This window comes from Maylandia zebra, linkage group LG23, assembly GCF_041146795.1.
Source record: "Maylandia zebra isolate NMK-2024a linkage group LG23, Mzebra_GT3a, whole genome shotgun sequence".
In the NCBI taxonomy this organism is placed as follows: Eukaryota; Metazoa; Chordata; class Actinopteri; order Cichliformes; family Cichlidae; genus Maylandia; species Maylandia zebra.
Window position 1 is genome coordinate 46,753,332 of NC_135188.1, and position 26,278 is coordinate 46,779,609.

At 42.2% G+C, this 26,278-nt stretch overlaps 1 protein-coding gene across 3 annotated transcripts in view; it reads right to left on the reverse strand.

Annotated features, from left to right (window-relative positions):
- Positions 1-26,278, reverse strand: part of tceanc (transcription elongation factor A N-terminal and central domain containing) — a 43,555-nt gene that overhangs the window by 5,687 nt on the left and 11,590 nt on the right. Inside the window, exon 2 of one of the 3 annotated variants that reach the window (XM_076880272.1) lies at positions 10,463-10,596. The gene's annotated coding sequence lies outside the window, so the exon portion shown is untranslated. Of the gene's footprint in view, positions 1-460; positions 535-10,462; positions 10,665-26,278 lie in introns of those variants that run through there. The other 2 variants (XM_076880273.1, XM_076880275.1) reach the window with 2 other exon arrangements.

Here is a 26,278-nt window from a genome sequence, read left to right on the forward strand (position 1 = left end):
GGACGTATCCGTTCGCACGTAGTTGTTAGTATTTCGTGGAAACCTGGAACATGGTTTGATGTAATCACACCATCGACGGTGACGTGAATGAGAGAAAAATGGAGGCTTAATTGCATGGCTGAAAGGTTGATTATGTATTAATTGGATGTTGTCTGAATGGGAGCATATCTGAATATTGACAAAACAATTCAATAATACCTTTAGGGATTTATGGAGTGTACGGAAATTGCTGACGTGATGAGGGAGGCTGATTTAGTCTGTGTTTGTTTTTTAGACAGTTTGCCTATTTTGCTGCTTTATTCCCTTTTCCCCAACAGCACGGCATATTCATCATCATTTTTTGTTTCCAAACATGCAGCACTGACTCACTCGAACACACTCATACTAACTACTAAAATAATATAACGAAAAGGAGTTCGTGCTTTTCATGGTGAGCAAAGAAGACCAAATGTAAACTCACCGCTAGGACTGGTTTGGACCCTCTTTTGGCTTCAGAACAGCCTCAGTTCTGTGTTGCACAGATTCAACAAGCTGGTGGAAACATTCCTTAGAGTTTTTGATCCATATCGACATGATAGCATCATCCATTTGTTGGCTGCACATGGCTCCGTGATGTGAATCTTCTGTCTAACCACATCTCGCTGGTGCTGCATTACGCTGGGATCTCATGACTGTGAAGGATATTTGTAACACAGTGTTTAATCCTGGAAGCAGCCAGCAGGAGATGGTACACTGTGGTCATGACAGCATGAACATGGTCAGCAGCAACACTCAAGTAGACTGTGGTGTTTCAATAAGGCTCAGTTGGTACTCAAGGGTCGAAAGGCCTGCCAGGAAAATATCCCCTACACCGTTACACCAACACCAGCAGCCTGAACTGAGGCTGGATGTTGTTTATGCTAAATTCTAAACGCTGGAGCAGAAACGTTTGGTGAACTTGTGAAAATCTTAGACTCAGTTTTCTGTTAGCTGGCAGGAGTGGCGCCGGGTGTGGTCTGCTGCTGCTGTAGCCTTTTTCTTTTACCTTTACATTCAGAGATGCTGAGATGGTTGTAATGAGTGGTTATTTTAGTTACTGTTGCCTTTCGATCAGGTCAAAGCAGTCTGGTCATTCTGACCTCAGCCATCAGCAAGGATCTGAATGCACAACACATCAAACCTTGAAGTAACAGAAGACCACACCCAGGGTCGCAGAGGCTACGATTTACAAACGCTCACCAAAAATTGGACATTAGAAGATTGAAAAAACGTTGACTGATTTGTCTCAATTTCTAACGCAACATTCAGATAGTAGTACACATTTGGAGTAAATAACATGAAAGCATGGATCATGCAGGCCTGTATCACCAGTTGGTGGTGTAATGGTGTGGGGGATATTGTAGAGACGATTATAGCGACTTATCTTGCAACATAAGGCTAAAGGTAAGCACAAAAATAAACGATGTCAAGAGGCGTTCCTATACACAAGAAACAAATCATAAAACCCTCTACGTTTTCAAAATCTTAATTATAAGGACAAATGTTTTTGTACAGTCCTTTATAAGTTACTTGAGAATATATGTATTTTTCTGCCCATGTAGGAAGTATTATTTTCACATCTGAGGTGCTGGTTTCAACAAATTTGGCGATAGCTGCAGTGGCAGAAGTTGTAAAGCCTTCCACGACTCCTTTGACTGTGAATTGCATTCATAAATTAGAGATAAACAGAAACCACGAGCTGCCTTTATATCAAAATGAGCTTTTTATTCACTGAAGCACTTTTAATAGTCCTGCCAAACCATATATGTTATTATTCACACAAAAGCCCAGATGAAATGTAATTAGACGAGCAGGGCGCCATTATGCAACTGCTGGTGTGACATCACCCTCCTGATCTTACATTAAAATGTGCTTTCAAGATTCACGCAGCTGGGGCCGATAGCAGTGCAGGCCTCAAGGGAAAATTGATTTGGCGTCTCTTCGCATAAAAGCTTCTGGTTCTCAAGTTCAAAGAGCTGCTTTTAAAACCCCAAATGGAAGTTAAAGCTTCCAGGAGGCTTTTAGCAGCGTTAATGTTTAACTTTTCTTCTCTGGCTTGAGGAGTTTTCTTTGAGCGTGTGAGGAAATGTGCCGTGTGGGATATTCGAGGTTCTGTGAGCGAGCTTTCTTTTGTTAAGTGCATTTTGTGAACTAAAACTCCAACCTTTTACTCAAGCAGAAGGATCCTGAGTGTTGACCCCCTCCGAGGTTTGGATTGAGATGGGTGGGGTCCGGCTGAGCCATCAGTGGATACGTGTAAAACTCCTCTTTCTGTGGTTAAATACATTAAACCTGCTAAATTTTGAACCCTCAAACACATGCGACTGATTTCCATCACAAGAGTCACAAGACTCCTTGCATCTTATCAAGTCATATCAGTGCGGCCTGCTTGCACTTGTGCACTTTCTTATCAGTGGGAATGGAATTTTACCAGCACGCAGCTGCTGTGACAGCCGAGCGCCGAGAGGTGGCGCTCTCTGCACTGCGCTGGTTTGAGCCCTATGAGGAAGTGGAGTCCTGCTGTATCACATCCTGCTCTTGTTGTCCCCGCCTTCTAGATGGCGTGTACGCATGAGCGCACACACATACGCGCACACACTACCCCGCCCTGAGCTTGAGAAATTCTGAGGAGGAGCAAGGCCTTCTTGTTAGAGTGATCAGCTTTTTCATGGTCAGACATTCATGACAACATGGTAAGTCCCTGCACCCGCAACCACGACCTGCAAATACTCCCAACGCTGCCAAGTGCATGTGTGACAGACAACAAAGTGAAAAAGTGTTCAAAGCAATCGTGAGTCACATGCTGCTGAGTGAGTGTCAGTGCAATGATAAACCTTGTTCTTCACAGGGTGAGAGGAGGTTAGAAAACAGGAAGAGCTACGCATATTTGCTTTTTCTTGGCAGAAGTCTGATCGGACTTTTCGGTGGAGGAAGAGGAAATGTTTTTTTGTTTTCTTCCCATTTTTGACATTCCAAAGGAAAAAAATGCGAACTTTACCACAAACAGCAGCATATTTATTGTTACCTATTTGTTTAAAGTGAAACGAGTTTTATCATGTAATGCTCTATAATTAGAGTGCTTTGCCTTTCAGATGTTATTAAATATGATGAAAATGATGTGTTTTATTTATTTATGTGATCTCTCTGTAAAAGCACATGCGACAGAGACTGTGGGGTTTTTATGCTGTGAGAGCAAAGTCAACTCTTATTTTGTATCCATGCTTAATGCTCCTGACAGGTCGTGTGTGTGTGTGTGTGTGTGTGTGTGTGTGTGTGTGTGTGTGTGTGTGTGTGTGTGTGTGTGTGTGTGTGTGTGTGTTGAGAGGGACTCTGGCAGGACCCTACCCATCATACCCTTCCCATCCGTCATTACCTTGAGGGTAATCACTGATGACTGGATTGGATTCTGTTTGTTTTGCCTCAGGGTTCATTCTGTTTCGTCTGAAGCGCTGCAAAGATTTTTCTTCTGTTTGTGTGTGTGTGGGAGGGGCAGGAGTAAGGGGGGGGGGGGGGGGGGGGGTTAATAAATGTTATAAAGAGGCAAAGTATAGACAAAGTGTTGTTTTTTTAGCTTGTGCTTATTTGGAGTCCTGCAAACCCCGAAGCAGGAAATGAGCCTCCCCAAACATGAAACCGCTAAGAGCACAGTTGCTATGTCTTCTCTTGCTGATCATGAAAATTTTCCCATTTGATTAAGAAAAAACCCCTCTGTTTCATCAGAAGCAATGAGGAAGTGCAGACGATTGTGACTTGTTTGTGCTTTGCTCAACAGCAGAGTCAAAGCAGAATCACGAGACTCACTCGAACCCTTTTCTTGATTATGGTGAAACAATGCTGTGCAAGGTACTTTTTTAAGCAACTCAATTTCATAGCGTCTCTTGGGATGTGACGCAGCACTTGATAGCAGTTCAAAGCAGACTTGGGGGCTCAAACTGTGCACTCTGAAATAGTTTCATTAAATTGTTTCCTTTTGTATAACTGCCTCTGTTAACCCTTTGTACCAAAGAGAAAAATTTAGCATTGATTTTGCTATTCTGATCCTCTGAGGGTTCAACCATATGTTTCCTCCCCTGTACAAATAATTATCCACATTGATTCATCACATTTGTTTTCCCATGAACGCCCCCTTCCTCTCTCTCCCACACACACACACACCAACTGGACGCATGCTCTGCCTTATGGGAAATCCACCAGCCGGTGGGCCCGGGTTACAAATAACCACATCCTCCCCACGTTGCTCACAGTTGTGCAGCATCCACTGGACTTTTGTAATGTGATCACAGCGGAGGTCTGAGGCTCAAAGTGTGCACAGGTGTGAGGTCCTGCTCTTTGCTTTGGTTCAGCTGCGTGTGACATCAATTACACTCAAATTTAAGACACACACCAAAAGACGAGTCTAAGGGATTCAGAGCAAGTATGTCTGATAGATGACGACACATGTTACTCACGGTAACCACATGACGTCCAACTGCAACTGAGCAGAGAAAAGAAAAGAAACCAAACTTCTCTGCCCAACAAATACAATTTCGGTGACTCATGAAAAAATGCTCATATAGGTCTCAACTAAGCTCGCCTGTGTCACTCCTGAAGCCCACCAACAATCACAAATAAGCATCTAGTGTTGGCTAACATCGTCCTTAACCTTGTTCTTCTACACCTCACACAGTTGGCAGAACAGTTTATTTTATATAGCATTTTAAAATAAATTTCACTTGTGCTGCTGGTGGTTTATTTTTAGCATTTGTTGTTCTGTGCTCATATTTGGACATCTTAGGGCAACAAGAGCAGGAGCAAGAGCCCAAAGAAAAGGGCAGCCATTAGTGGCAGCAGACAGTAAGGAAATGGGGTGGAAGTGGGTTGCAAAGTGGTTTGCAGTGTAGCAGAAACCTGCTAATACTTGCTTAAACCACACGTCCTATATATGATTGAGTAATAGGATGACCAAGTGTAACGCAAAAACATCAGCTGACGGGCACTGACACTGAAATCAGGCGACTTTACATAATATTTGTTGCCATTCACAAGCCCTTCGTGTCTACATTTCAGTGTTTTTTTTGTTTGAAATATTTTTTCAATTCAATTTTAACAGCAGTCACCTCAAACCACTTCATATTTTAAGGTATAGACCCTACAGTAATACAGAAAAAAACAACAATCAGACAACCCCCTATGAGCGAGCAGATGGCAACAGTGGGAAGGAAGAACTCTCTTTTAACAGTAGGACTCGGGGGGGGGGGGCAGCCTCCTGCTGCGACAACTGGAGGGTTCCTTATTCTGCTTTGAATTTCCCATTAATTTAATTTGATTTATATAAATGTGTCATTAGATATAAATATCACACGAGGTTGGCTCCGGCCCACTGTGTGTATAAACGGTTCCTATAAAAAATAACATTAAATAATGCTGGAAAAGGTTGACAGTGCTAATTATTTCTGTTCTGATTCGTTGACTTCTGCAGCAATTTTGCAAATCATCGCGCACACACATCAGAAAGATTTTTCACTTTCTCATAAAATGTAAACCTGCACATAACCGCCCCCCACACACAGTTAAACATCTCTTTGTAAACAACATTTAAATAGGTGTGACAAAGTGAACGATAACAGCTGAAAGTGCCTTTATCTGGGAGGGCGCTGCCTTGTGTGTGAATGGAACAATAGAAGGCCTTTGTCTGGTGTGAGCCATAATATCTTCTTTCACCCCGACATGAAGCAGAGGCAGGACATATCGAGCTGTTTCAGGGACCAGCTTTGGTATAAACTCCTCGGAGTCTAAATGTCCCAAGATAGCTCTGTTACTTTTTAACAGAGCTATCATTAATCTCTCCCCCGCGAGAGATTAATGATTCATCCAATACGCACTTTTAGCTTTTAGGGGGAAAAGGTTAACACAAGGTAGGGGATACACGCAACAGTCAAACTTGTGATTTATTGTTTTTCAAAAAGGAAAGGACAGAGAGTGCACGTTCTGTCCTTTTTTTTTTTTACATTTTTAGCCGGCCTCCCCCTCCCCCTCCCCTCTCTGGTGATTTCCGTTGGGTGATTGAGCCTGAATTCCTGATATCCCACAGTTAAGATTCATAGCCCTGCGGTGTGTGTGGACAGGACACTTCTTAACCCCTTAACTTTCTTTTACCTTTCCCTTTTCCTCGATTTTTGCTTTTCTTTCTCCTTCCTTTTCTCGCTCTCCTTCACTTTGCTGCCCCCACCACCACCACCCTCCAAAAACCCCCTTGTAGATTTACTAAATGCATTCCTCCCCTCCCCTCTTACATCCTCCTCTCGGCGCCTGTCCTCCACTTCAGCTGTCTGCTGGAGGCACGATCGGGAGGCGCAGTGTGACACAGAGTATGGAAAGCTGAAGGTAGAAAAGAGTGGGGAAAGGAAAAGTGTGGGATGAGGTGTGCTTGTGAGACTGTGCCTGGGCACAAGCCATGGGAATGTACACACACATTTTGAATTCATGTGTTTGTGTTCACACACACAAACGCGCATGCATGCTCTTACAGATTGCTGATTGGTCATGTGTTAAATACAACAGCAGCCAACGGAGTGCAGGAGTCATCGCCACTCCCTTTGAGTAATCAGTAAGGGGATGTACAGACACACACACACACACACACACACACACACACAAATGTATGTATGCACACAGACACACACAACAAACACAAACTGTTTTATTCGAGATGAGAGAAAGCTGTGAATAGAAAACGTGTTATAAGCAGTGGAATCACACCTACAGTTCTGATTGAACAAAAATAAAAACATTGAAAAATCATTGCGTTGTTGGACTTCGCTTTCATTATCATACAGCAACACAATATAAGTGAGCAGCTGTTAACACAACGCCGCATTCAGTCTACGTAGAGAAAAAAAGGGTTAACATGAAAGCAGTAAACGCACCTTTACTCGTTTCATTACTTTTAATATTTAGTCAAACAGTCTAACTAAGTACGGTGCGACTAGTAGCTCAAATCAAATCACTTTTACTGTCACATCACATGTGCAGGTACACTGGTACAGTACAGGCGAGTGAATCCTTGTGAATCTGAGAGTAATAAATATCTGTGCAATATAAGAGTGTATGCATTACTGGATGTGTATACTAAATATGTTTTTCTACGTGTGTGTGTGTGTGTGTGTGTGTGTGTGTGTGTGTGTGTGTGTGTGTGTGTGTGTGTGTGTATACATATTTTACAAATTAAATAGAGTAAACAATAAATAAAATATATAAAATATACAGAGGTTGGTAGTTGGATATTGTGCAAAACAAGTGGACATACATACAGTGTGGAGTGCATAATGTTGAAAGCTCGTGTTAGCTACAGACGTGACTGTGGTCACCGAACATGAAACGCATCTCTAAATTCAAAAGGCCGCACGGCCAAATTTAGCCGCAGTAACTCTTTTTCTGTATGACTTTATCGGCCTGTCGCATCGCTGTGGAGGCTCAGGGTTATGGTTCTTTACAACGTTGCTTCAGTTGATTGAGGTTTGCAGGCATTTGTTTCTGCATGGCTCTTGTAAGGTCCCACCACAGCATTTCATTCTACTTGAGGTCTGAAGTTTGGGTTATTGCAATTCCTTGATTCTTTTCTTTTTCAGACATTCTGTTGTATCTTTGCAGCTCTGCTTGGGATCATCGTCCTTTTGTGTGACCTAATTTGGGCCAAGGCTGCTAAGAGTCACATGACTGTAGTGTTAGCAAAGTGTGGATGTCTTTGATGTACCGACTGCAGCAATAACAGACGCTGAAAACAAACAGGAGGGGATGAAGCATTGCGGAATTAACACAGTATTTATAAGATCAGTTGCAAGGAAATCCATGTTGCTAGACGCCAACCTACACATTTGCCAAACCACAGTGAGTTTGGACCAATCAGCATTCTACAAGGAACTACTGGCCAATAAGGCTGCAGTTCATGTTTTATGTTGCTAGGATTTTTTTTTTTTGAAGGTGAGCTCTTATTACAAAGATAAGGAATAAGCTAACATTTAAGGCTTAGATGGTGACAGACACATGGTTCAGCCAATCATCTGCTAGGTATCTAAATGGAAAACTTCTTAGATGTTTTTTTGTGATAAGACTGGATCAGGTAACACCAGATATGCAAAACCAATCTTACCAAACAGTAAGACTGACTCGTTGAACCTCGACTCGTGTCCCATGTGGACTCTTAGTCACCCGCTGCGTGGTTAGATTCAGGAACTAAAACTTGTTTTGGTTTAGCAGAAAACCGTGATGATACCTGCTCATAATGTTAAAAAAGTCACCAAAGGCATTCACACGCAGGTAATGAACATTCATCCACACGTGATGAAACTGGAAACTTTATGGGAAATTCATGTGAGCTTGAAGATACCTGATGACATCAGCACAATTTTGCAGAGCTGTGTTCATGCCTGTATATTTGGAAGCACCAAACAAATCCAGTCAGGACTGTACTTTTAGTTCAGACAGATAATGGCATTTTTGTCCCAAGTTAACCTCCAATTTCAGGTTCAGCCACTTTAATTCTAGTCAAGAGCCCAGAGTGCGTTTCACCAAATTGAAGATAAAGGCGTAAAGGCTTGCTGTGCACAGGTCAAACAAACCTCTCCAAGCACACACCCTTAAATCTGGACTCCTCCAACTCACGCATTTGATGACTGCCTGTCTGAAAGTCGTGTCTCCTTCAGTCCTGTCAGTTCTACGAATAGTTAACCTCTGCACTGCTGAAGGTGTGGAATGTGTAGTGTGATATGAAGACGTGTCAAACGGAGGAGGCGAATCTTGTCTGCAGATAAAAATCTATTCAGGGGATGAAAGCTGCTCTTACAATGAGACTGGTACAATAACACACCGAGCAGGGGGAGGAGGCGACATCTGAAGACAGAGTGCAGGTCATGCTCCTTTTAATCTCCTTGGCTTTGAACTGAGTGCTGAGCTACTTGGTTGAGCTGAGGTAAACCACAACATTGCGTCTCACTTCCTCGCATTGAGGCAACATGCGGCGCTTCTCTCATTCCAAAAGGGGAACTTTAGAGTAAAAAAACACGCACACACAGTCACACACAGCTTTGAGGAAGTAACACTTGACAGGAAGATGGTGTATAGATATCCAGCCCGGGGCTTGTTTTACTAAAATCAGGTGGAAATAGTTGCAAGCAGGGAGGAATAACGCAGCTTATTCATTTTTGCTGACGCCACCACATTTGCATCGTGACAGAAAATGTACATTTTGTCTCAGTGTTGTCTCACAGGCGTGTCTCCGCACAAAAGTCTATCAAAGCAGCAAGATGCAGTCCTTCAATCTTCACGCCAGCCTCGGTTGCTTCTCATATCAACTTCCTTCTACACATCAAACTATCTTATAACCTCTTTAAATCCAGGCACTTACATCAGCTCTGGAGACTTACTAAATGACCATTTTAGGCCATCTTATTTCGTCACATAAGCTCAAGAAAAGACATGTGGAGACTGTTGGGTTAATTGTGCGCACTCTGACAGTCCGTGAAACAGCAGCTGTGGCCAGGGGTGGAAAAGGGGAAATGTTGTCTGCACAAGGCAAAAAAAAGGTTCACAATTTCACCCTGGCTGCCTCGACAGACTTACATAACAGTGAACATATGAAAGCAAAAAAAAGTGCAGGAGAATTTAAACGAGGGAACGATAGAGGAGAGGGAGAAAAAAGAAACCAGATGATGTCATGGCTTTCATAGTAAAAGAACGCGATCAAGTCAGCAGGGCAAACGCACAAACACCAAACTTTTTTTCCCCTTTTGTCTCATTCTTTCGGTCTCATGTGGAGACTCTGAAAGGCAGCTACAAAGCAGCCCTCGAGTTTCAGCAGATGTGGCAACCTGGCCTTATTTGGCATCCCAGGAAAGGGGGGGGGAGGAAGGAAAGAGGGCGGCGAAGGCCAAAATTCCACATCAGGTTTTTATCAAAGACTGATCTGGAGTCAGCAGCAGGCTTTAAAGCACAGCGTGAACGCAGAATAACAATATCTGGAGGTTATCAAGGCCGCCATTTTGAAGCCTGAAGTCTTTGCAACACAGACAGGACTCATTGCTACCTTAGCTGCTCTTCCTCTGCTCAAGCGTTGTGGCTAAAATGTGTTAATGTGAAGAAAGTGCAAAATCTGCCATGCAAACTCATGTCGGTGCCCATGTAGAGGTTTCTCTGTCTGTCACTGAGTATGGTGACCTCGGAGCACAAACAGTTCATTTTGACACATAAAGACACATTCAGCCGCTCACATCTGACAAAACAACCAACAGGAAGCAGAACAGACACCTCCTTGTCTGCTCTGTGCTCGCCGTTTTCAGAAATAGCCGCCCCCGCTGTTATCAAGCCTGGGTCACACTTCCTGCCTTTCTGCTGCTTGAATCCACGCGATGGATTCTGGGTAAAGGGACCCATGATGAAGTAGGGTCTGCCCCCCCTTATCCCCGCCCACCTGTGTTAGCAGCAGGAAGTCAGCGCTCCCACTTCCTCCTTGGCGAGGGCAATTGCAGAAGTGCAGAGGGTTTCGAGAAGGAGAAAGGTCGCTCTCAGTTCTCATTCAGAAACTCTTCACCATCCTCTTCCTCCCTGTTATCAGAATTCACAAAGACAGGGATGTTCCACGTTGTTATTATCAGTTTTGAACTGTCTCAACCTACAAAGCAAAGAAGTGACAAGTGTTAATGTTTGTTCTTCTTTTGCAAATTAAAAACATATAAATAACTTAAGACGCATGGAGCTCATATCTGCCAAAACGCAAAGATAGCAGTCAGAACACAAATAAGACAAACAAGTTTATACTTGAAAACGATGATGCATGTTCACAAAAAGTCAGCACAGAAAAGAAACACCTGCCAAAGTGGGATTTCTGTTGTTCAGCTGCAGGTGCATCTTACTCCACTTTCACAACACCTTTAAATATCTTTGCTTTCACATGCTGTCAGATAATGCCTTGCATGAACTAGCTAGCTTGACCATAAGGCAACCTTTATTCGTCATTAGCGATGAGGTGTTATTGTTGTGGGACACTTCCTTCTATGACTGAAATAACACCTGTGGTAAAATTATTTAGATGCACTGTGAGAAAATGCTGTAAATGTTGTTGCTGTAAACAGTATAATACAGTGTTTCTATGGGAACATAACATATAAGCATTATACTGCAAAGCATATGTTGTGTGAAGCAAAGTAAAATACATGTTTTTATAGATCAGATTACGGTAGGCGCACTGTAAAATATCAGATGTTTGTTTTTTATTCATGGTTTCTTTTTATAGGCACACGTGTGTTACATGAACCAGCCATGCACCACCTTTTATAACCTCAGCTAGTTTGCAATGCTTGTCCATAGTTGGGCCCCTTGTTAGCTTGCAAAGCCAGCTGCTAATACTTTTGTGTAATTTAACAGGGGAGCTTCTTTCCAGTGTATTTAGATAAATGTTGGCAACTTCCAAAGTATATAGTTCACCTGGCTCGGTGCTCGTACTGTAGCTATAAACTGTTAATAATGTTTGTCCCAAAGGTCACTAAGTATGATCTATGACCAGCTATGAGTCAGCTCCATGTCAGGCGTGTTTATACTTACAACGGCAGAACTAAAACCACCTCCACCAAAAAACAGTGACAAAAAAACAGGCCGACATATTAGAGAGAAACTGCAGACATTAAGCACCATATGCAGTCTGATAACAGATAACCTTATCATAACAAACAGACTGGGAAACAAGTTTCCTGTTGTTGGCATTTCCATTTTGACGACCACAAAAAATTGCACGCTGTTGGAGGACTCTTCAGGGCTCCAAGCTCATATCCTCGCCTTAAAAAACACATCATCCCTCCCACATTCCTGAAACAATGGCTGCTCTCTGTACCAAATACAAAGGTTCCTCAGCTCAGAGATGTGTGGTAGAGAGAGAAAAATTCCCTCTTGATGTGGTAGCATATTGTCCTTGTAATGGGCAGGTTATCTGGCTGGTTTCAGTGTAACAGAGGAAGGGGCAGCCCACATTCTTTAGAGGTGAGCTCATGCTTGAAAACCTTCAATACTTGCTTTAAAATCCAACAACCAGCTGAGACTGAGGTGGATAATTTGCTGCAGCGCGCGTACCTGTTTTCCTTTTACCTTTAATTCATTCCTGCCACCCAGCACCAGGGTGTTGTAAATATTGCAGTCATACCCTCACCTGCAGTTTTCACATTAAAAATGTGTGAAGAATGAAAGCTTTTCACTAAAAACACGCAGAGAGTCTTAATGGAGGTTCCTCCTTTCTGCAAACAGTGAGGAAGATAAGCATATATTTAGCATTGCTTGGTTTTCGGTGAGCTTTGTTTCTTCCTCTTTCTTTTTCCCCAGGAGATTCTGAGCCAGAAGTACGTCTTATCATGGCATCGATTACCACAGAAGAAGGGACACATTAAGAAAATTCCTGAAAATGGGAGCATGTTCGTTCGTGTCCAAATAAGGCTGCACGCTGGCACTTGGCACAAAAGTGAAAACATGAGGTAAGAACGACAAATCTGAGCCTGGACGTGTGTTCCACACAACGCACAAAAGGAGAGAGCTCGTTTTTCAACGCCCACGTCACAAAAACACGAGAAGTGACCTCCTGAGCTCAGGTGTGGTCACAAAGAGTGAGAGTTCAGACTGTTAGGAGGACTTAATAAGAGCTCTGTGCTCGGCACACCTGCTGTGAAGTTTGTTTTCAGTCCCAGCGATGGGAAATTTTCTGGCTTTCTGGGAAGTCTAATGCATATTCATCCTGCGCCTCTTACTTTACCTGCCACAGTCAATTCATCACCCAGCTTTGTGCGCACTCACACACACACACACACAGACACGCACAAAATGAACAACAAAGACTGCTAATGAGCAGGAATGCCCACAGATCAGTGGAACAGCACGGCAGCTGTCGCAGCAGGGCGTCTTCTTGTTGGCTGGCTGTTGTCCGCAACCAACAGTGCCCCTTCCTCCCCCAATAAGACAATGGCGTTTCCCGCCATGGGTGTGTTAACACTGTACAGTGAGAGACGGGAAACAAGAATAACTGGCAGTGAAGGAGCAGAGGGAAGACAGGAGAGGAGGCGGGTGATGGTTCAGAGGGCACGGGGTTGAGTCACTTCAGCTAGCACAACCTGGCTTTCCAACATTGCTGTCCAGTGCTAAAAAAAAAAGGAAAGAAGAGAGAGAATCATGGGGGAGTGTCATCAGCTGAATACCACAGGAGCAGGCGTAACAGTGTCGAAGATAAAAGCCCCACATTTGAAAGCTGCCTCCCGTCTTTGTAAATTACAGGGTGCGATACAACAAGTTAGGCTATAAGAGTTTAACTAGCACAAGGTTTGAGTTAATTGCACCTAAACCCAACCTCCTATTGGTGAAGAGAGCTGCAGGTGAAACTGTGCAACTTATCGCCGGACATCTTTTTTCTTTTTCATGTTTTTTATTTGTGGCCATGCACAACTTTAATGAACATGTAGGCAAAAAAGCCTTTAAGATGGAGGAAAATAAGCCACAGGATAGCTGTGCCTCTGCTATTAGCATGTAAACATATTCAAAGATTTAGAGCAGGGAGGGAGTGCATGCTGGAAAATGGGCTTCAGTTTTGCTGCGGCCAGAATAATCCATTAAACAATTTTACTGCCATAATCCCCCCGGCTGTATAATAAAGAGCAGTTTTACTTTCCACATTCCTCGCCATGCAGCGCACATTACCACCTCACAGCATCAACAAAACACCATCGTCATTCAAAACATCCCAAACATGCGGTAATTTATACTTCACTCTCAATTCACATACGATGTGTGTGATGACATAAGTGGAACAGAAGCGGTTACAGTAATTCCCATCTGCTGCAGCGGCTCAGTCTAATGTCTGAGGAATGTGCAGCAGGAGACGCTGGCTCGCGGAGGAGGAATGTTCAAATTACTCTGGTCTGGATTGAGTGTGTGCGTGTGTGTGTGTGTGTGTGTGTGTGTGTGTGTGTGTGTGTGTGTGTGTGCGCGCGCACACGTGCGCGCACCCACATGCACACCTCTCCTCCACAATTTGTCAGCCTGCGCTGTGCTGCTAGATGAATGCAGGGATTACATAAGATGAGGTCTGATTGGCTGCTTCTGAGCACGATAACTGGACTGGCCTGCACAGATACATCCCGGTGGATTATGGGTAATATTGGAAAGTTGCATTAAGGGCAGACTGTCTGTCTGACCGACTGTTCGCTCTCTCTCTGAACTCCATTGATAATAATACTCGTATTTGTGCTGCAAAAAGCACTGTATTTTTCAAAATAAAAGCTTTAAAAATTGTGTTTGCAGGTAAAAGCATAAACGGAACAAAGTTACTAATGAACACTTGGGACAGGATTACATATTGCATAAGGACATGACTAAAGACATATTAAAAAGCCATTTCAGGTGAAGATGATTGCTTGTTTACTTGGTTGTCTCCAACTGGATGCTTGAATTGAGTCAAACTGAGTATTTTATCATTTGGGCCTCTGGCAGGCAGGTGAAAAACAGTGATTTCCTCCATTTGAATTAATTTTAGCCCCGTGTTTACAATATCTGAGAGACCATTGTGCTTCACTTTGTATATTACTTGTTAAGAGGGAGCTGATAAGCCAGCTAGCTACCAGACAAAACAAAGATGCTCGAAAGGCCTGCTAATGTTTTGCTCAGTCGCTGGCAGCTCTTCCACAATGAGGTATTATATAAACATTTAGCTGGGGTTAGCTTTCTATCTCTCATGGGTCATGTTGTGGTGATTGAATAAGACTAGGCTGTAAAGCCCAGCCATCATGTGACCCTGCCCTACAGGCATGGCTGAAAGCATGGATAGGTCTCCCCAGCTAACTGCCAGAAGCAACATAAAGAGCCAAGTATTCACATTTGTCATTAAAAATAACTTTTAAAGGCAAAAAAATATATATTTCTTCAGGTTTAAGCAACCATTAAATGTGTATAGTGTTGATTTCATGTTGGGAACGTCTCATTCCAAGCACCCTTAGTGGAAATATCTGAAATGTCAGACAAAAGTAGAGGTAAAAGACAATAATCTCATGCTCTGGGTGACTGTGGCAGGCCTGTACACGTTTGACCCCAGCTCGCACTGCAAAGACACACACCCACACACGGCGGCACAAACACAAGCTGAGAGCGAGCCCAAACACTCTCCCCCTGGGTCTGAAGCAAATCAGCGGATCAGCTCGTTTGAGTCTCAGCCATCGATTTCTCGAGCCATCTGCTCACTTTTGGCCCTGGTGAACATCTCCATGACAACGTGGTGTTGATAAATGGAGGGGAGTGTTATTTAAGTCTGCAATCTGCTAATGTAGTGAAGTCAGTCCTGCTCTTCTTCCTTTGTATGTTTATTAAAAAGGCCGTCGCTGGCTGATGCAGTTGCCTGACAGAGATTAGCTGTAATCCTTGGATCAAAATTCTCATAACTGAGGGGAAGTTGCTGAGGATGGGAACACAAACACAGATTTTTAAACATTATCAACATCAGGAATGAGAAATAACTTTGCATCCATAATATGAATAAGTGGGGATTTTTTTAGATCTTAAGCTGAAAAGTCACCAAAATAGGATCTCGAGAAACATCCTAAAATGGTTCTCACCCATTTAGCGCAAACCCAAACCACATCACAATATCAATTTGATTTAGAGGAAGTTTACATAGTGGTTTTGTAACTGTACTCTAGACCCAGCAAACAAAACACAGCGTACCCACTGCTACTCCAGTTCCCATGAAAACAAGTTGTTCGCCTTTTGTCTGCGAGGAGATCCGCTTTCCCGTGACCTTTACATTTGTGCTATAACCACAAGTTTTCAATTCCTCATAGGTTTGTCCACTCCCACTCGTGGCACTCATGTTTTATTATAGATTTCAACCTTTTGTCAGACTTGATAGTACAGTGCTAAAACCTGCTGAATGAATGCAGATTGAAGGCTATAAATCTCCATCACAATGCTGCACATACTGTAGCATGACTTCAAAAGTGACCAGACAAGTTGTTTCAATGGAAAACTCGTGTTTAGGACACGCAGACAATGAATTACAGGGTGAGGTTTGTCTCTTCTTTCAGGAATAAACAGACCTAATAATGGGTTTTACCACTTTAATTTGCTGTTAATTACAGACTGCATATTTAAAAATAGGAAGTAGATAAAAATACTGCAGCTCTCCATATTAACCATATATAAACTTCCTTACTGATTGTCGAGACAGCACTCTACTTCAAAGACTATTGCACTTCAAAGTAAAAAAAAAAGTGTTATTACAGTTCAGAAGGTACCACAGATTTTGCCTGTTTCACTTGCAGATTTTAAATGCTTTGTAGCTGACATCAGCTTTTTGTCTATTTCTTTCTGCTACAGGGAAAACATGTACATAAAGTACAGACAGCACAGACCTTCAGGAGGCTTCCAAAAGTTGACACACTAAAAGAAATGGGGCTTTTGGAGAGTACTGACTTAACAAGACAAGACCTGAAGTGGTGGACTTAAACATAGGTTTAAGTGAAGCGCAGCTAAAGAGCACGTGTATAAATATAAAGCATTTTTTTTACTCTGAATCAATCAAATGCAAAGCTCATGCAAACTGAAATACCGAGCCTCCCTAATTATCTTTTAGAAGAACCAGGTTATTTATTTCCAGTCCTTAGTTCCAGTACCTTAGTGGGTTACTTTAGGCCTCAGTAACACAGGCCTAGAGACTGGTTTGCAACAACTGCTGGTAAAAAATTAATATTCCCGGACTGGTTGGTAGGTTCTTGCTTGCTGTCATTGGGTAAAATTAATCTCAAACAGAGATATGAACTGCACTAAAGATATATAAAAGATAAAAAGATAAATGCTGCACTAAAAACCAACAACCTGCAATTACTTTGACTGCTAGCAGTTTGCTGTGGTCACCTGTAGTTTGTACAGCAGACACCAACTTGGCAGCAAACACTTGCCCGGTACCGTATTTTTCAGACTATAAGGTGCCCTTAAAATCCTTTAATTTTCTCAAAACAGTGCACCTTATAATCTGTGGCTTATGTATGAATTCTGGTTGTTCTTACTGACCTCGAACCAATTTTATGTGGTACACGGCGCTCACAAATCTGTCAAAAAATGCTTTAGTACGACTTTGGTAAGCTACGTAGCCGCACCGCTTGATGGATTGTCAGAGCATTATAGCTACCGTAGTCAGGAGCCTCGTGGAGTAATCTGGGTCTTAAACTCCGTCTGCTTCAGGTCCCAAGTCAAACGAACACGGCAGTGTTGCTGCTTTACCAGGTGTAACAATTAAGTTTAACATCCAGGCATCCATGGAAACAGAATTTATTCAATTTAACAAAGTTAGAAGTTAGCAGGAAGTTAGCTCGCTGGTTACCACCTAAACATGATATAGCATGTTCTGACTGACAGATTTCTGAGAAAATTCAAACGTACAGCTCGGCTATCACTTAACTAAACAGCAGTGACTTTTGTAACATTACTGAAGTTGGGCTAGCTGGTATATAATGATCGCTAGCGACACAGCTATGTTAGCATAACATAAACACAGTGAAGCTGGAGGATAAATGCTAACTTTTTTCCACTCTATAAAAGTTAATGTGAGGGACAAATGCAATCGCATGGCAGGATGCTGTAAACGGACCAAACTTCAATCAGGAGAACCACCGAGCTAATCCATCCACAATACGAGGTTAGTCATTAATATACTGCAACAACATGGGAATAGAGCAGAAGTGGAGGAATCTAGAAGAATGAGTTGAGTAAAGTTTGACTTATCTGACTGTTTTGTTTCACTTAATGCGCCCTATAGTCCGGTGCACCTTATGTATGAAAACAGACCCGTTCATCGATAGTGCGCCTTATGGTCCGAAAAATACGGTACTTGCTAAGTGAAACTGTGACGAGTGCCGACCAACCCTGAAACTAAGAACGCCTGACTTCAAAGTAGAAGCTGACATTTTTAAAACATGTTAGTTTCAGCAGTAAGGAACAGCTTTTATTTTGAAGGCCAACATCATCCTTTCTGTCTGAGAAGCTTGGAAAGAACCCACACAGATATACATCTTCCAACGCGCTTTTACTAGTCCCTAAGCACCCCAAAGCGCTTTACACAACCAGTCATCCACCCATTCACACACACAAGAAACAGTTAGCCTGAATTCCTGCATATATTTAGCATCTGTACTGATTAACTGGATAGAAAATGTAAGCTTTAGATGCTTGTAAATGTATTACTTTAGCTTACCAGAAGCAGACTGGCTAATTGCAGGCTGTAGTTCTCAAAAAAAAAAAAAATAGAGAAGTGTATTTTCTAAAAGACCTTTAACTGCAAGTTCAGTTTTAACTTCAGTCATTTTATTGCTACTTCAATAAAAACGAATGTTTTTTCATCTCTTTTTTTAGTGTCCTTGCCAGGACCCGTGCCTGTTATTACGCCAACATTTCAATCTGTGAGGGTGTCAAATAAATGCTTAAAATGTAGGAAAGCCATGTCAGCTCTGCAGAAAGCAGAAAACCTGGACTGTATTGCCCTGGGGTACCTCAAACCCAATCTGTGTGACTGTGTTTCTTTCTGTCTGTCAGTCATGAGTTACATAACATCCAGCCTGAAGTCAAACACACACATACATACACTGCATGAGTCTGACAGGGCCTGCATGTCTTGTCTGAAGTATCTGGCTGCAGTCTGCTCTATCTGATCAGCATCTTGTCAGAGAGGATTAGCGTGTCTGAGTTTCAGTGTGTTTTCTTTGACAGGCTGGTGGGTGCCGGTGGAGTAGTGCCAGTTAAGATGCACTCTTCTTCTTGATTTTGCTCATTTAGCAATAAATATGTGGCTAGATTTACTTTCCTATACTTCGCAGGCAAAACACAATTATATCATATCATCAAAATGATGCAATACAACAAATTCTGCATTGTTTGGCTTTACTGGCCAAGGCTAGCTTCCAGTGACTCAATTTGTATGAAAACACTATGCTTAAGCCAACATGAAAAATCTTCTTAGCCGTAAAAGCATCCTAAGCTCTGTATGCTGTTAGGAACATGTATCAGCATGTTTTTCTGTTCAGGGGAAACAGGGAAAAAAAAGTTAAGCCATAGCTGTTCAGAGAGCCTCCCAATGTGCAGCATTACTGTAGCTAGGAGCACTAGTTGTCCTATTTATCGGCACCAAGCCCGGCCTCGCAATCCAGCTAAAGCATTTCAACCCTCTGGCAACTGGGTGCTCCTGCTGCCGAGCCCGGGCAAGCCCTGATATGACACAGAAGTACAAAAAGCAGGAGTCCATTTAGCAGAGCTGTTCCCATCAATGTGAAAATAGATTTGTTTCGCATGGCTATGAGCTGTCTATTAGGCCACTTGTCTGGTGGATGCAGGAATGCGAGAGGCTGCCAGTTTCCCTATTGTTTCCATATCAGGAGCTGGAGAGTTGACAGACCTTGCATTGTCAGGGAAACTTGATGTTTGATTTCAACACTGTCTAATCTCATTGCCCTTTTAGTGCGGAACTTTAAAACTACTCTTGCACTTGTCTCCACTGAGTCCCACAATGTCACCAAACCTATCAAGCTATCACTGTTTCCTTTTCATGACTCAAAAGTTAGCAAAGTCCTTGTTCTGCATAGTTACACTGATAACACCACTATGTTTGCATTAAGTCTATTCATTTTAGGTACTTGAAAACTGAAAATGGAAGGTAATTACTTCAAGAGCCTAGCTTTGCCTACAGGCTGCATCGGTAAGTATTAGCATAACAATACTGTCCTACAATAGATTACACAGGTAGATCCAATACAGATGTTCACGTAGGGTCTGCAGAGAGTCACTGTGCTTTCATGCTCAGTTTACCATCAGCCACAATGAAGAGTTGACCTAAGATCATTGGAGATGATCCTGTTTAAGCTCAATCCTCCCATGGCTAGAAACTCATATTTTATCCGAAAGCCCATCTGAACCATAGCTGGCTCACATTTGTTGTTCATCTGCCAGAATGCAACTGAAATCTGCCCCCAGGTCATTTACATCCAAAAACAGAGGTGCATTTCAACATCCCAAGATCAGAATGTTGTTTCAAGAACAATCAAAATGATCCAAGAAATACAATTTGTAACTTTACCATACAAACAGAAGCTAAAACAGTGCAGAGCTTTTTGTAATAGGCACAGGATTTAAACCATGTTAATGTTACAAAGCAACTGGAAGCAATACCAAGCATAGCAATACCAAACTGTAATCAGTGAAAAACTGTCCATGCTCAACATTTCACTAAAGGTTTCTCTGCACTGGCTTTTTTTTTTTAATTAAATCTTTTTAAGGAGTGTTAATATCTACCTGCACATAGCTGAAAGGTCCAGTTATTTCAGTGTTTTAAACATCAGAATTCGACAGGATCATCAGCTTGCTTCAGTGTAATTGTTATAATCAGTTATATATTGGCACTTTTTTAAATATCAAGGTTCACTTTTGTGAGTTTGGAGAAGTAAACGAACCCTGTTGTCTACTAGCTAGCCATCACACAATGTTGACTTTTCAGAGAACAAATCACGCAGTCATCATGGAAGGAGAACCAAAATTGACCACAAATATGGTGAGTGAATGGAAATAATTCACTTGGCACATGATCCAGAAAATTCAAGCTTCTGGGATCGCTTCAGCACCAATTGCAGTCTAGGAACTTTTGCAAACATTTGAATGCAAATGGAAAAATGTGCAATTAACACTGAATTTGCTGCTCATATAAATGATGTTAGAGTAATCTGAAAAAAGTGGCTACAAATTCACATGAACCCTAACCCCTACCGCTCTTTTGGCTTTATGGTAGTAAAAACACTGTGGAGGAAAGTCAGTGGTGTATACAAAGAAGCTTTTGACTAATTCTCCATATTTACACCTGTCATATAAATTTTTTCTAAAACTTTAAATTGTTATGAGGTTGTAACCATTTATTGCTGGTCAAAGGTGCTACCTAGCTAGAAACTAGCTAGAAATAGCACATAGTAGCAGGCACCCTGAAAGTATGAGAGCTAAAGCGATATTTGAATACTATATTAAAGAACTACCAGTGTCCTATTTTGGCTTAAAACAGATGAATTTACTGAAGTCAAAATGAGGTAAAACAAAAGAAAATGAATGATCAGCATTGCGGTCACAGTTAAGCTAATTAGCTAGCACACTAACTAGCTTTTGTTTCCTCTTCAGTGAAACAATATTGAGTAAGAACAAAACATTTCTACAGACAAAATACAAAAAGACCCAGAGAGCTGTTGTGACTAGCAAAATGGTGTTACTCCAGTCTGCTCAGTTAGCAGTTAGTTTACCAGCTGCAGTAATCCTGTAAGCTATCACAAAGCTTTCAGCACCACAACAAGCATTGTCTGCTTGTTTGTAACAGCTTACAAGAGCACCAACTCTGACAATGAAAACTATTCAGAAATGCGGTTGTTTGAGTCACACCAACAACCGACTTCCTAACACAGGTAAGCAATCTGACAGTGAGCTTTGTGTACCGTAACAAAAAGGATGACAGGACCTCACACAAATTCGCACAGAACCTCAACCGTACACACTGCAGATGACACATATCACTCCTCACACACACTTGAAACATTCCTTAGCTGTGTGTAAACCATCCAGCTACATCAGGCGCACAGTTTTTGTTGCCCTCGGGGCTACGAGCGCTCTTGTGTTTGGGTGGATTTGTAAGGGAAAGACAGAGAGATTGAGGGTCGGCTTGTTTCTGGGAAGCAACCCCGTGCTGACCTCTGAGGAGGAGAAGCTGGGGGAGGGTGGATGTACAAGGAGAAGAGGATTCTTTGGGGATTGTGGCAGACCTCTTTCAACACGCCCCCACCCCACCCAGCTTTCTCTCCATCTCTCACGTTGATCCACTTCTGCTTTGTCTCAAATTTCTCATTGGAGCCGAGGGCCAAGCAATGTTCATAACAATGCCACGGGGTGGAGAAATACTCCGTCTTAATCAAATAAAAACAAAGTTTGGATTGAGTGGGGATTCACTGCACTGGCTCCCACTAGTGATTGTTTTGGCTGCAATGGTGGAGTCTGTTCGATTTTACATATACATCCCTGAGTTAGGGATATACTCAAGCTTCAGTCAGCTGCTTTGGTTAAATTAAATACCCAAGAAAAGCGAGCCTCTGGGGTAAATGTTATCAGACCACCATTTGTCTTGCTCATGAATTCATTTGCCTGGCATGGCGGGGGCGCTCGAGCTCACAGCTGACATTCCCTCCCAGCCCACATCAGTTTTCTCCCCGCCTTCATCCAGCGAGGTCCGAACTCCATCGGAATGCTAATCTGCTGTGTAACAGATGGGGGTGGGGGTGAAACCTCAGCTTTCTCCTGCCAATCTAAACATTTACATTCTGATGAGAGCAATTGCAGAAGACGAGGCGATATCTGTGTTTTCTCACCTCTTCGCACAAGTGGTGTACCACTTTTTATTGCCTGTATTCATCCATGCTACAGTTAAAAGGGGAAAAAAGAACAAACTTCAGCTCTTATCATAATGTTTCTGGAGAGGAATGTTGTTATGAGGTTGCACAATTGCAGACATTTGGTTGACATTTGAGGCCTCATTAGATCTTGTTGTTTGTGGTGAAATATGGCTTTCCCCAGGGATTTTTTGATGCTTTTTTTTGCATCATGTGGTTTTGGTTTTGGTTATATGTGTGCACTATTTTGTGTCATATAGTGAGTGTAAACAGGCTTTTAGCCTTTGAACACTTTAAAAAAAAAAAGATCAACATGTATGTCATGTTTCATTACATTCAATAATGTTGCAAACGGGGATCTCATTGGTTTCAAGATGTTCGAATAATTTGTTGTAACAACAATGCTGCTGTGCCAAATGAGGCAGTCGCAGCGCACGCATTACACATGAGCACTGACGCCATGATTGTTGTTGTACCCGTCTTGGCGGCATGCCTACGCTTGAGAGCAGGGAGTTTTTTAGGGGGTAAAAAAAAGGGCACGGGGAACAATAGGGGCGTGGGTGGCGTTTGGAACTCGGCCCACCGTGCCAGTTGCCAGAGCCGCTCATGCGCCAGATCTGCAGACAAAGAGGGTGAGTCGGTGCTCGCCTGGGCAGGGGTCCAGTCGAACTTACGACGTTGGAGGTGGAGTGGATGGAGGGGGGTGCAGGCACACGTCTGAACGCAAGGAGGGGGCTTGAACGGACAACAAAGACACAGGGGCCAGCTGTTTATCCCTGCTAAAACCAAGGGGCACTCAAGCATCTGGGATTCTATTCACCCAACAACGGCTAAAATCTTTAAAGCAAGCATTTTGGACGATTTAGATTTCGAAGCAGTACCCCAAAAATCAGAGATCCTTACGAGTCCCTTCATGGCTCATTGTTGTGCCTAATGACTTGTTTTCATTGGAAATATCTGCTACTATAAACAAGTGTTCTGGCCATAAACCTTCATAATTCACTAATTCAGACCTCAGAACAACGTGGCCTCACCTTTGATACACAGGTGGTGGAAACTTGGCAGAAAAGAGTGCTGCCTGGCCCAAGCTTTGAACCCAAAAACAGGAAGAGCAATCAGCTCCTTGACTTCCTTGTGCAGAAGCACCAGCACAGATACTCCAGTGGGTCGAGAGGGAACCTGCAAAACTCAACATAACAGAACATTTCACCGGCCCACACAAATAGCTCTCATACTTTGAACTTTTGTTGTAAACACGAGGACAACACTGACGTGTTGGTTTGTGCGCACACAAACAGAGATATAATCTCCCAGGCCTCAACAACAGTAACTGGCTGTATCTTTATGATTGAGATTATAACGTACACACTGTAAGTAAATCTGGTGTCATTATCTTTATTGACTGGATGTTGACCTACATTGCTTGCACGATATCAGTGACTCAGTCTGCTAAGTCTGTGACTGGAGCTACTTTATCTGACAATAAAAGAGGTTTGACTGTAGCCTGCAGTTTTTATTGTGATAAAACAGCAAAAAATAGATGACCTAAAATGTCCACTGTTTCCTCCCTGGTTCCTAGAGTTTACAAGCAGCATTGTGCATCAGAAGTGAAAGAGAGAATACAGTCATTTCCCCCAACCATCAGTTTCCATATTAGTTACCCCTTTGTTTAGATTGATTTCATTTTCACAACAGGCTCTAATGAGAGGAGCACTAAAGCTCTCTAATTAAACACATTAGGTAAGATATATTTAATAGTTTGCAGTGAAGATTAAACAGACAGGCTGCAAGATTTTGACAGTGTGACTCAAACCACATGGGACTGGGACACAATGGTAGACTGGCATATCCACTGATATAAAATGTTTTGAAAATCTATTAGTGTGTCAATAATTCTTCATAACTAAGTCGTCCCATTATTCTGTAGCTTCTAGATCAGTGGTGTATAAACCCAGGCCTCGAGGGCCGGTGTCCTACAGGTTTTAGATGCGTCCTTGATCCATCACAGCTGATTTAAATGGCTAAATTACCTCCTCAACATGTTTTGAAGTTCTTCAGAAGCCTGGTAATGAACTAGTGATTTGATTCAGGTGTGTAGATCCAGGGTGAGATCTAAAACCTGAAGGACACCGGCCCTCGAGGCCTGGAGTTGGCCAAGTCTGTTCTAGATGCACCTTTAGCAGCAAAAACATGAAGTCTCACATCATTGTGGACCTTTGGCCCATCTTTCTTTGGTCCTACCACAATATTTTAACTGGATTGAGGTCTGGACTTTGACTAGCCCATTGCAGCACGTTGATTTCTTTTCTTTTTCAGCCATTTTTTTGCAGGTTTGCTGCTGTGCTTAGGATCATTGTCCTGTTGCATCACCCAATTTGGACCAACCTTTAGCTGTCAGCTGGCCTTACCTTTGACTCTTGTATACAGAGTAGCTCATGGTCTGCTCAATAACTGCAAGGTGCCTAGGGCCTGTGGCTGCAAAACAACCCCAAGTCATCATGCCTCCACCACTGTGCTCACAGTTATATGTGTTTGTGGTGGTGTAAATGTGGTGCTCCACTTTGGTCTCATCTGTCCAAAGGACGTCGTTCCAGAGGTTTTGGCTTTGTTCAGATGGAGCTTTGCAAACATATGCCATGCTGCCATGTTCTTTTTAGTCAGAAGAGGCTTTCTCCTGGAAACTCTGCCAAACAGTCCATATTTGCTCAGTCTTTTCTTTTTCTAACTTTACTGTCATGAAATTTGACATATAACATGCTAAATGAGCCCTGTAGAGTCAGAGATGTTCTTTGGGGTTTTGCAGTTTCTCTGAGCACTGCATGGTCTGACCTTGGGGTCCACTCAACGAAAGAATTGTAACTGTCTTGAATCCTTTCTACTTGTGAATAATCTTGCTCACTGTAGAATGGTTTACTTCAAATTATTTGAAAATGCTCTTATAACCTTTCAAACAGATGCTTCCATAAAGCTGATCCTCAAGTCTTGCCTCTTTGGCGTTGCGTTACCATGAACGATCCAGACAGGCAAACTACCAAAACTATAAAGGTCTTCACACTTACTATTTCATTAGCAATATCTGGTTGCAACTTCCCATCTTAACTCTTATGGTAGCATTAAGGGTGCACTTAGCTTTTCATATGACTGCATTTGCATTTTGGTTTAATTTTTGTTAATGAAATGAAACAGTGCCACGTGTCATCTTCTGTTGTTAACCTGACCATAACTAGCTAATTTATGGCTAATACTTGAAGTTATTACTAACAGTATGAAGAGAATTATTAGCTAAACATAACAAAGAGTTGAACTACAATGGACAGTGAAAATGATTAATGAAAAGTGGTAAACTCTTTAGTTAAAGGTCTGCCAGCAAATTAAACTGCTGTCAGGTAATAGTTTGTGTTAACATCTTAAAATATGATTTAACAGCTGACATTGTTAGCAAACAGTAAAAATAAAACTGTTAGCTCAACATAAGTCAGTGGAATTGGTTGCTAAATTGCTGTTAGCAGCTAAACATTGGATAAATAGCTGAAATAGCACAATAGTTTAAACATGGATGCCTGAAAGAGTTAATAGAAATGTAGAAATGATAAGCTGTCTGTCTGCTGAACGTATTTAAACATGACATGAGTAGGGAAGGGTTGTTTTTTTTAGTTCATATGGCATGACTACAACATATGAAAATGGTATAAACTTCTGCTTTAAATAACTCTTGACATTTTAAATTGGTGAAACTTTTTTTTTTGTACAGTTTCATGTATCACATTAACTTACTCTGAAACTTTCCAACTAAAAAGCAGTGAGCACAAGTC